The 9,749-nt window shown below is 46.1% G+C and overlaps 1 pseudogene; it reads right to left on the bottom strand.

Moving 5' to 3' along the window:
• LOC111954809 (retinoic acid receptor beta-like) overlaps positions 1–9,749 on the bottom strand; it is a 52,266-nt pseudogene that overhangs the window by 15,624 nt on the left and 26,893 nt on the right.

Below are 9,749 nucleotides of genomic sequence, written 5' to 3' on the forward strand. Positions count from 1 at the left end.
AACTTGTCGAAGACTGCCCTAGCATAGCTGCAAGGAGGGCATCTGAGTCCCTACTGAATTGTTTTGGCTCAGCAGGGCAATAAATTGCAATGTTCCGTACGGGTACTGTAAGACGGCCAAGGTACAGTCGCGTTACAGGGGTAATCAGTGGGAGTTAGTTGATCATGATTCGATGAGACTTACGGTCGTTATAGACAGCTGCCTATCAGTGCCGATGGTGCTCCCTGGCCTTAGTGGCAGACCACGATGAAACAGAACACCTGCACAGGTCGGGTTGAACATGTCCCAAACATCTTCTACCTGCGGCGCAGGACAGATGATAGGCAACCAACAACTGCTCCGTAGGTTACACCAGGGAACACACAATCCCTCCATCATCGCACTCAGGACTTCGCTCCAATAGGCTGAGAGAGGCTGGCATCTGGAGGCTTGTAGGTCTTTGTTGGTGAGGCAGGGCTTCCTCCCAGAACATTCACCAGTGGTGAGATCTGGCAACTTGCACCCGCCACCTCGCTGGCGTGCGTCAAGCAACCATGTTCGCCTACCTCCAGTGCGGGAGGCCAAAGACGCACCGTCGGCGTGACCCTGTGACCAGATCAGGCACTTGGCCAGAAAGCTGCCCACCTCACTTGACGAGTCACCCCGGATTGTTTTAGCGTCCTCACCAGGCGTAGTGATGGTCGGATTCGCGTTATCGTGCAAAAGGATTATGAGGGCGTTACACCGGAGCCTGTAACTCTGGGAGCTGCGGGATCAATTTGGCATCGTGGTCGTTGAGGTCCTCTAGGAATCTTCGTGCGGTTGACGAAATACGATTGTCACGCATCACGTCATTGCTTGGACATCATGGGAAAATCAGCACAGACCTCAGATTTTTAAATTCTTTTAATCAGCTCAAGAACTCTCAGGATTTTTAAAATTTCTAAATCAGCCAAGACCTCGAATTATTTCTAAACATTCTTTAATCAGCCAAGACCTCAGATTTATTAAAATTTTAATCAACCAAGACCTCAGATTTTAAATTTTAATCAGCCAAGACCTCATATTTTTAAAATCTTAAATCAAACCAAGACCTCAGATTTTTTTTTTAGACCTCCACAAGTCTGGTTCATCTTGGGAGCTGAAGTACCACGCGCTCATCTGTACTAACCATAGTACGCAACTATAAACCCATGGGACCACGCAGTCATAACGCTCAGGAAGGAACGCGTTCTTCTCCTAGAGATAGAATGTACTTTGTAGCGAAAAGTATGCAATAACTGCCCAGGAACAACAGCGCAGGAGCCTTGTGGAAGTGGACATGGAGAGACAGGTACAAGGTATCTTATATCCACAGTAAACGAGTACCTATACTGACATAACCTGAAAGGCCGTCAGCAAGGAAGAGCCACTGGTCCAAAAACAGCCAGTAAAAAAGCCAGACTACTCGCCCTGTTTTGAAAAACTCTGCACATGGTTGACAGAAATTGTAAACAAAAGAATTAGACTGTTTTGGCGCTAAATGACCGTGTTTGGTCGGAGAGAAAAGATGGAGGTAGTCTTGCAGCTGCAAGAAACATCTCCCATACGTTAAGCACGGGGGGGGGTGGCCCTGAGGGGGAAAAACTGGAGGGACCGGCCTTTCTGCTAGCACTGTTCCCTGAGTTGAAAGACCTTTGTGACTACAAACAATATATCTGAAGGTGGCAAATCATGTTGTGGGGGTGCTTTGTCTGCCAGGAGGGCACTGCGTGTACTCACAAAGATAGATGGAGTATCATGAGGCAGGTAAAATGATGTGGATATATTGAAGCCAACATCTAAGACATCAGTCAGGAAGTTAACATTGTCGCAGATTGGGTTCTCCAAATGACAATGACCGCCAACCATACTTCCCAAGTTGTTGGCCAAATGTCTTAGCGACAAGCAATGTCAAGGTATTGGAGTGGCGCATACACATAAGCTCCTGACCTCAATCCTTTCCCTATAGAAAGTTTGTGGGCAGAACTGAAAAAGCGTGTGCGAGCAAGAAGGCTACCTGAAACGTTTGACCCAAGTTACCAAATACTAATTGAGTGTATGTAAACTTCTGACCCACTGGGAATGTGATGAAAGAAATAAAAGCTGAAATAAATAATTCTCTCTACTATTATTCTGACATTTCACATTCTTAAAATAAAGTGGTGATSCTAACTGACCTAAGACAGGGAATTTTTACTAGGAWTAAATGTCAGYAATTGMGAAAAACTGAGTTTAAATGTATTTGGCTAAGGTGTATGTAAACGTCCGACTTCAACTGTAAGTATTCAGTCCCTTTGCTATGAGACTCGAAATTGAGCTCAGGTGCATCCTGTTTCCATTGTTCATCCCTGAGATGTTTATATAACTGGATTGGAGTCCACCTGTGGTAAATTCAGTTGATTGGACCTGATTTGGAAAGGCACACTCCTGTCTATATAGTTGACAGTGCATGTCAGAGCAAAAGCCAAGCCATGAGGTCGAAGGAATTGTCCGTAGAGCTCAGAGACAGGATTGTGTCGAGGTACAGATCTGGGGAAGGGTACCAAAACATTTCTGCAGCACTGTGTTCTCCAAGAACACAGTGGCCTCCATCATTCTTAAATGGAAGAAGTTTGGAACCACCAAGACTCTTCCTACAGCTGGCCGCCCAGCCAAACAGAGCAATCGGGGGAGAAGGGCCTTGYTCAGGGAGGTGACCAAGAACTCAATGGTCACTGTGACAGAGCTCTAAAGTTCCTCTGTGGAGATTGGAGAACCTTCCAGAAGGACAACCATCTCTGCAGCACTCCACCAATCAGGCCTTTCTGGTACAGTMGTCAACGGAAGCCACTCCTCAGTAAAAGACACATGACAGCCCTCTTGGAATTTGCCAAAAGGCACCTAAATGACTCTCAGACCATGAGAAACAAGATTCTCTGGTCTGATGAAACCAAGATTGAACTCTTTGGCCTGAATGCCATGCGTCACATCTGGAGGAAACCTGGCACCATCCCTACAGTGAAGCATGGTGGTGGCAGCATCATGCTATGGGGATGTTTTTCAGCGGCAGGGACTGGGAGGCTAGTCAGGCTCGAGTTAAAGATGAACGGAGCAAAGTACAGAGAGAGATCCTTGATGAAAACCTGCTCCAGAGTGCTCAGAACCTTAGACTGGGGCGAAGGTTCAACTCCCAACAGGACAACGGCACTAAGCAGCCAAGACAACGCAGGAGTGGCTTCAGGACAAGTCTCTGAATGTCCTAGAGTGGTCCAGCCAGAGCCCGGACTTGAAAATAGCTGTGCAGCAACGCGCCTCATACCCACGACTCAAGGCTGTAATTGCTGCCAAAGGTGCTTCAACAAAGTACTGAGTAAAGGGTCTGAACACTTATGTAAATGTAATATTTTGTTTTTTGATTTTGTATAAATTTGAGGGTATTGTGTCTCTCTCTGGGGTATTGTGTACAGATCAATGAGGAAAAAAATATATTTAATACATTTTAGAATAAGGCTGTAACGTAAGAAAATGTGGAAAAAGTCAAGGGGTGTGAATAGTTTCCGAATGCATTGTAGGAATAAATGCATGAAGTATGTACATAAGAGATGTGTTACTTTGAAAACTGCTGATACGTACCAGTATGTCGAGGAAGGCAGTTTGGATCAGTGTGATCTCTGTGTGTGTGTGTGTGACAGTCAGTCCTTACCAGTATGTCAAGGCAGGCAGCTTTAAGCAGCGTGATCTGGTCAGCTATGGTGAGTCCTGTGAAGCCAGGCACTCGTTTGGCAAACTCCACGATCTTTATAATGCACTTAGTAGCCAGCTCACTGAACTTATCCCACAGGCCCAGGTCCAGCCTCACGCGTTGTTCCAGTGACGTGAGAGAGTCCAGAGAGCCTTATAAAACAACAGCTTAGATGGAGAGTGAGAGAGGAATTCCAGAGGCTGTGAATGAAGAGAGTGAGAGAGTGAGAGTCCCCAGGAGACGTGTGACAGGGAGAGAGACAGTCCAGAGAGCGTAGAGAGAGGCGGAAATGTCCAGGAAGCGTGTGATTACAGGAGAGAGAGAAGTCCAGAGAGGTGAGACACCAAGAGAAGTGACGAGAGAGAGAAGAGTCCAGAGAAGCGTGAAGAGGAGACGAGAGAGGGAACCGGGAAAGAGAGTTCAGTTATCATCTGGATGATGAAGGAGAAGAAAGAGAGGAGAGAGAGAGAGGACCGGGAAAGAGAGCTCCAGTGAGGCAGAGGCTAGAGAGATGAGACCGGGAAAGAGAGTCCAGAGGAGATGAGAGCGAAGAGAGAGAATAGTAGTAAGAGCTTGAGGAGAGAAAAGAGAAAAAACAGGAAGGGAAAAAAGAGGGCAAAACCAAAGAGCATCATTTTGGAATTATTTTTGGGCTACATTACGTGTGTGTGTGTGCTTTTGTTCTTGCAGGAAGCCAAATGATCGGATGTTGTTGTTAATATTACTGTGAGTGAGCAGCTGCATGATCATTCCCTACTGGCCATTATTCATGTTTTTAAACTACTCTAAAAGACAAACCAAATGATTGTCTTTAGCTAGTACCATGAAATGGACCCATCTGTTTCTCGGGATGGCCTAGGCCACATGCCAGCCGGCGCTGCCTGTGATCACAGAAAGGCAGAACACACACACACAGGTTAAGTGGCTTGTGCTTGTTGATTTGCCGTGCCATGTTTGTCGTGTGGTGTGTGTGTGTGTGTTGCTTCCTGCTTGGTGTGTGTGAGTGAGTGTGTTAAGGGTGTGCACAGATTTTTGACATTACTTTTTATTGGACAGAGACTGATGCCATGAAAAAGTTTAAATCTATCCGACCCAAAGCAACTTGACATAAATTGAATGTTTAATGTCTATGCATGGAAAACTGCCATAACATATTTGACCTTATCACAGAGTGAGAAAATAAATGAAACATACAACGCATCTACCTCCTTATTGACTTCACAGTCGATAAGAAAAGAGGAACAGACAGAGGAAAAAATTGATAGAAGAGTGGCCTCTTTGATTGAATGGAATTAATTTAAGAGACGAGAGGAGAAAACCCAGTGGAAGAGCGAAAGAGAGAAGAGAGAGAGACAAAGAGAACAGATGAATTGGACGAGAGAGAGAAAATGGCTTGTAGAGGAAAAAAGATGAGAGACAGAGAAGAGAGGAGCGGAGAGAGACGAGAGGGAAGAAATACAAAGAGAGAACAGAGGAGGAGAGAGATGGAGGAGAGAGAGACAGAGAGGCAGCAGAGAGCGAGGACAGAGAGGACTGAGAGACGAGAAGAGAGAGAGATGGAGAGAGGAGAGTTGAGTAGATTAGGACGTGGGTTAAGTGAGAGGGGACATTAGGTGTCTGTTTTAAATCACTGTGAAAACGAGCTGCAGCAGGCAGCAACACTACAGACACCACATCTCACTTTCTTACTGGACAATACATTACTACTGTACTGTCTGTGTCACTGGACAATACATACTACTGTACTGTGTGTCACTGACAAATACATACTAATGTACTGTGTATGTCACTGACCAATACATATAATTGTACTTGTGGTGTCATGACAAACATAACTACGTGAACTGTGTGTCGCTCCTGGACTGACAATAATACTAATGTACTGTCATGTCCAAACTAGACAATACATAGCTACACTGGGTAAAAAAGTTGATAAACCCGATTGAACATCTTCAAAAAAATTATTTGTTACAAGCTTAACACTTCTGAACTTGAGCAAATTTACATACAAAGCATGTACTGTTGGTGATGTGGTGTGGATAAGATAATTACCCTCCCATAGCAGAAGAATAGTTGCAGGTTTTGAAATAACTTTTTTGTTACTTGCTGCCCTGTGATTTGTCACAGATAATCATTTGTTGTTCATTTATCTTAGTATTTGCCCCAATTATTTCCTACTTACTACTGCTCCCATGATTTCTTGGGGTTCTGCCTTTCTGACTGACCAATACCATACCTAATTGTACTGTGGTCCTCCCTGACGTGACTATAATACTCATCTAACTAATTTACGTTAGTAATTTACTATTCGTTGTCTCACCGCTATGCAACTCCCGTTAAACAGGCTCGGGAGAGACATAAGGTCGATAGCCTAGTTGTCACTGACAATACATACTACTTGCGTAGTCTGCCTCCGAAAACACAACCCCCAACCAAGCCACACTGCTTCTTAACACAGGCGCGCCCTCCGAAACCCGGAGCCAGCCACACCTAATTGGTTGTCGGAGGAAACTGGCACCTATGCTTCGCTTACCCTCTTGGACTGTATCTAGCAATACACGCACTACTACTGTACTTGGCGCGCTCCGTGGTCCGGTTCTGACTGACAATACATACTAATGTACTGTGTCACTGACACCAAGCCTAACATCTACGTAAAAGTCTGGCTTGACTGTAGTGTCCACTGACAATGTAATGCATCAGCCTACTGTACGTGATTGGATAGTCGAGCTTAAGCTGACTAGAACAACAATTACCACTAATCTGTACCGCGTGCCAAAACCCTCACGATGTTGTCACTGACAATTACAACACATACCTTGTTCACCTGCTGGTTCGCGTTCTGACTGAGCGTCAATACATACTAATGTACACATGGTGATGCCTTCGGTGTCCACTGGACAATACATACTAGAGCGAACCTGCTACAGTGGAGTGTTGTTGTCGGACTTGGACAACAAGTCATACATGACTACCTGTATGCCTGTGATGTTCACTGGACATATACATAGCTCCAGTGTTAGCCCCTGAGAGTGACGTCCCTTCCTGCGACCTGACCACATACCCTACTGGAATGTGAACGTGTGTGTTGCGACGGACCAACACACTTCCTATCTATCTGTTACTATATTGTGATTTTTAACCACATTTATTGCATCTAGCTTAGCAGACATCGAGCTAATACATACTAATTTGATCTGTGTGTCACTGACAATATGCGTATACTGACTCGATCAGCGTCGCGTGTCATTGAACCTAGAGGAAATACAACCTCCTATGGGTTATCTGAGTGTTGTCTACTGACAATATATTGCATTTACTATGTTTACTGGGTGTGTTCGGCTTGTCTGCAGGACTGACAATACGATGCATAATGTGATAGACGTGTGATTGTGGTCACTGACGAAGAGTACAATCTACTTGTGGACTGTGACCAAAGCTTCTGCTGATAGCTCTACCGGAATACATACTAATGTTGATTGTCATATTGTTGTCCTTTGTTCACTGACGTATATTACATTGTTCTACTGTTATCTATGTGTGTTCGCTTTGGCTGACCTTCGGGGTAGTGGGTTCCCATAATGCGAGAGGGAGAAAGAAGTTGGAGATGCAGGCTGGCTGATCATGGGGTGGAGAAAGGAGTGGAGATGGAGTTGGTCTATGGGGGCATGGCTGCGTGAGAGAGCGGACGTATTACGATGATCGAGAAATCTCTGATATGGAAAGGTAGCCTACTCGTCCTTGTTCCTCCCCTGGGCGAAGGAGGGGGAGGTAGATTTCACAGCCCTATGCACTTGCCTTGTCCTTGCTCGCCCCATCCCCGCCTGCGTCCACTGCAGATTTTCATGTTCTGTTTCAAGATTGTACCCCATTGTTGCACCTTTCAAGTGAACCCAATAACTTGTTCTCAGATTAGAGCCAAACATAGGCAAGTGTTTGTTGCTTCTTGTGGAGATCAATTCCCATTTAAAGGTCATTTTATCCAAAACAAATTGACACAAGTTGCGACGTTAGGTGAATGAGTGAATGTGAAGCTGCCCAATGTAGAAACCAAACGCTCTGCACTTCATCACCGGCCGGGGTTGTTGTTCGCATGTGTAGGCTAGTGACAAAAAGAAATCAAATAGGACTGCCTTTTTATTAAAAGGTGCGAGCATTATTATCCATTATGGATAGTAACCTCGTTGACCAACGCTGATAATGATCTTTTGGTACGCTTAGACGCTCTCCTTTCTTAGCCCGACGACAATCGTGACGCAGAACCACCCACCACCAAAGGACCAAGCAGAGGTTCGTTAATGTATGGCATCATAGTGTCAGATGGCTGACTGAGTATAAACAACATGAGCACAACACCACACACACACACACACTCGACAACCACATCACCACACACGGACACAGCCACACCACAACGACAGCAACACCACACACACAAACACACACACCACAACTACTAGCAGCTCACCACACACACACCACACAACCACACACACACACACACTGGCCTCTCCTTGAAAAGCCTAGGGCCCACATATTCCCTGAGATCTTTTTAATTTTTGGATCCTATCTTTAAGAGTGCCAGGGCACCCGTTTATCAGTCACCATCCCTGTCAATGACCAGCCTCGTGATTCATTGTCACGCTTTAAGCCCTCTCACTCACCCTCTGTTGCTCTCGGCAGTACATATCCGCCTCACTCTCACAGTACACGACTCCCCTGAAATCAAACACCAGGGAACGCGTAAGGGCTGATGAGTAATATTCACGCGAGCAATACATTGGAGCGTCGGTTAACCTAATCTAGGGTGAGCTGAGAGAGGAGGAGAGAGAAACGGCCGGACGAGCATACGAGGAAATTGGCTCGCATGGTAAACGGGCGAGAACGAGAGGGCGGACAGCCCAGAATTCGTGTGGGCGAGAGAGGGTGCACACGGGGGAGATTGGCACAGAACATCAGGGTAGAGGAGAGACCTGAGCCCAACTCCCCGTGCTTGAGCACGTGGCGAGGAGAGATGACTGGGCAGGCACACGGTTTATGCGGTATGATAGAAGCGCACGGTGTCCCCAGTGCGCAACCATATAGGCCGGTGCGCTACATCGCAGCTCCTCGAAACGCGGGCAGAGGGGTTAAGAGTGGAGAGAGCATCGAGGAGCCCAGGAGAGAGAGAGAGGAGAGAGATGATGGACCGGACTCAGCGCAATCTGTGTCTCCAGTGCAGTGCACCTCGCGCCCAGGGAGAGGGAGAGATTAATTTTGACTTTGCCAGCCAGAAGCCCTACAGCATGAGAGGAGGTGCGCGCTATCTATGGGTATCGCCCAGCCACAGCAGATCAGTAGCCAGAGGTCTGACATTGCACAACTCCAGACCCAGACCGCGCACAAGGACAGCGCAGAGCAGAAACATTCAGACCTGGGATCAACAAGATATCAACCTTGAGCAGTAGAAGATGTTTCTCAGGGAGAAGCCGAATTCACACTGAGGGGGAACACCAAAAGTAGTGCGTAACACATTAGGGGAACGATGTAGTAGATGAATCAGAATGATGAAGAGACAAATATGAGAGAGACATGAGAACAATGGTATAATGTGGAAGAGCGGGACCATGAGAGAAATCACGATACTACTGGAGTAAATTTTAGGTACAAGTAGTTAACTGACAAGGAAAGGGAGTTGTCCCCAAACTTGTTTAAATTCATTTTATAAATAGCGATATTACTTAATGAATAAATAGTGATATAGGCAATGTTACGGACTTGAAGAAGTGACGAGGTGGACAGGATGAGAGATGCACTCTCTCTTAGAAGAGAAGAAGCGAGTTTGCAAGAAGATGTAGATGCGGTTCTATAGAATTGTGGGTAGGTGAGGCTGATGAATGAGTTTGTGTGTCATCAGTGAAGGTAACTGGAGGAATGCAGGTAGCCCAGACGATGTCCCCGATAGAATACTATGGTGCTGCTGGGAGCGAAAACAAGGGTACACCTCGAGAGAGAGGAAGAGAGAGAGAGAAAAGCTGAGGAGAGTGAT

This window comes from Salvelinus sp. IW2-2015, linkage group LG30, assembly GCF_002910315.2.
Source record: "Salvelinus sp. IW2-2015 linkage group LG30, ASM291031v2, whole genome shotgun sequence".
Classification (NCBI taxonomy): domain Eukaryota; kingdom Metazoa; phylum Chordata; class Actinopteri; order Salmoniformes; family Salmonidae; genus Salvelinus; species Salvelinus sp. IW2-2015.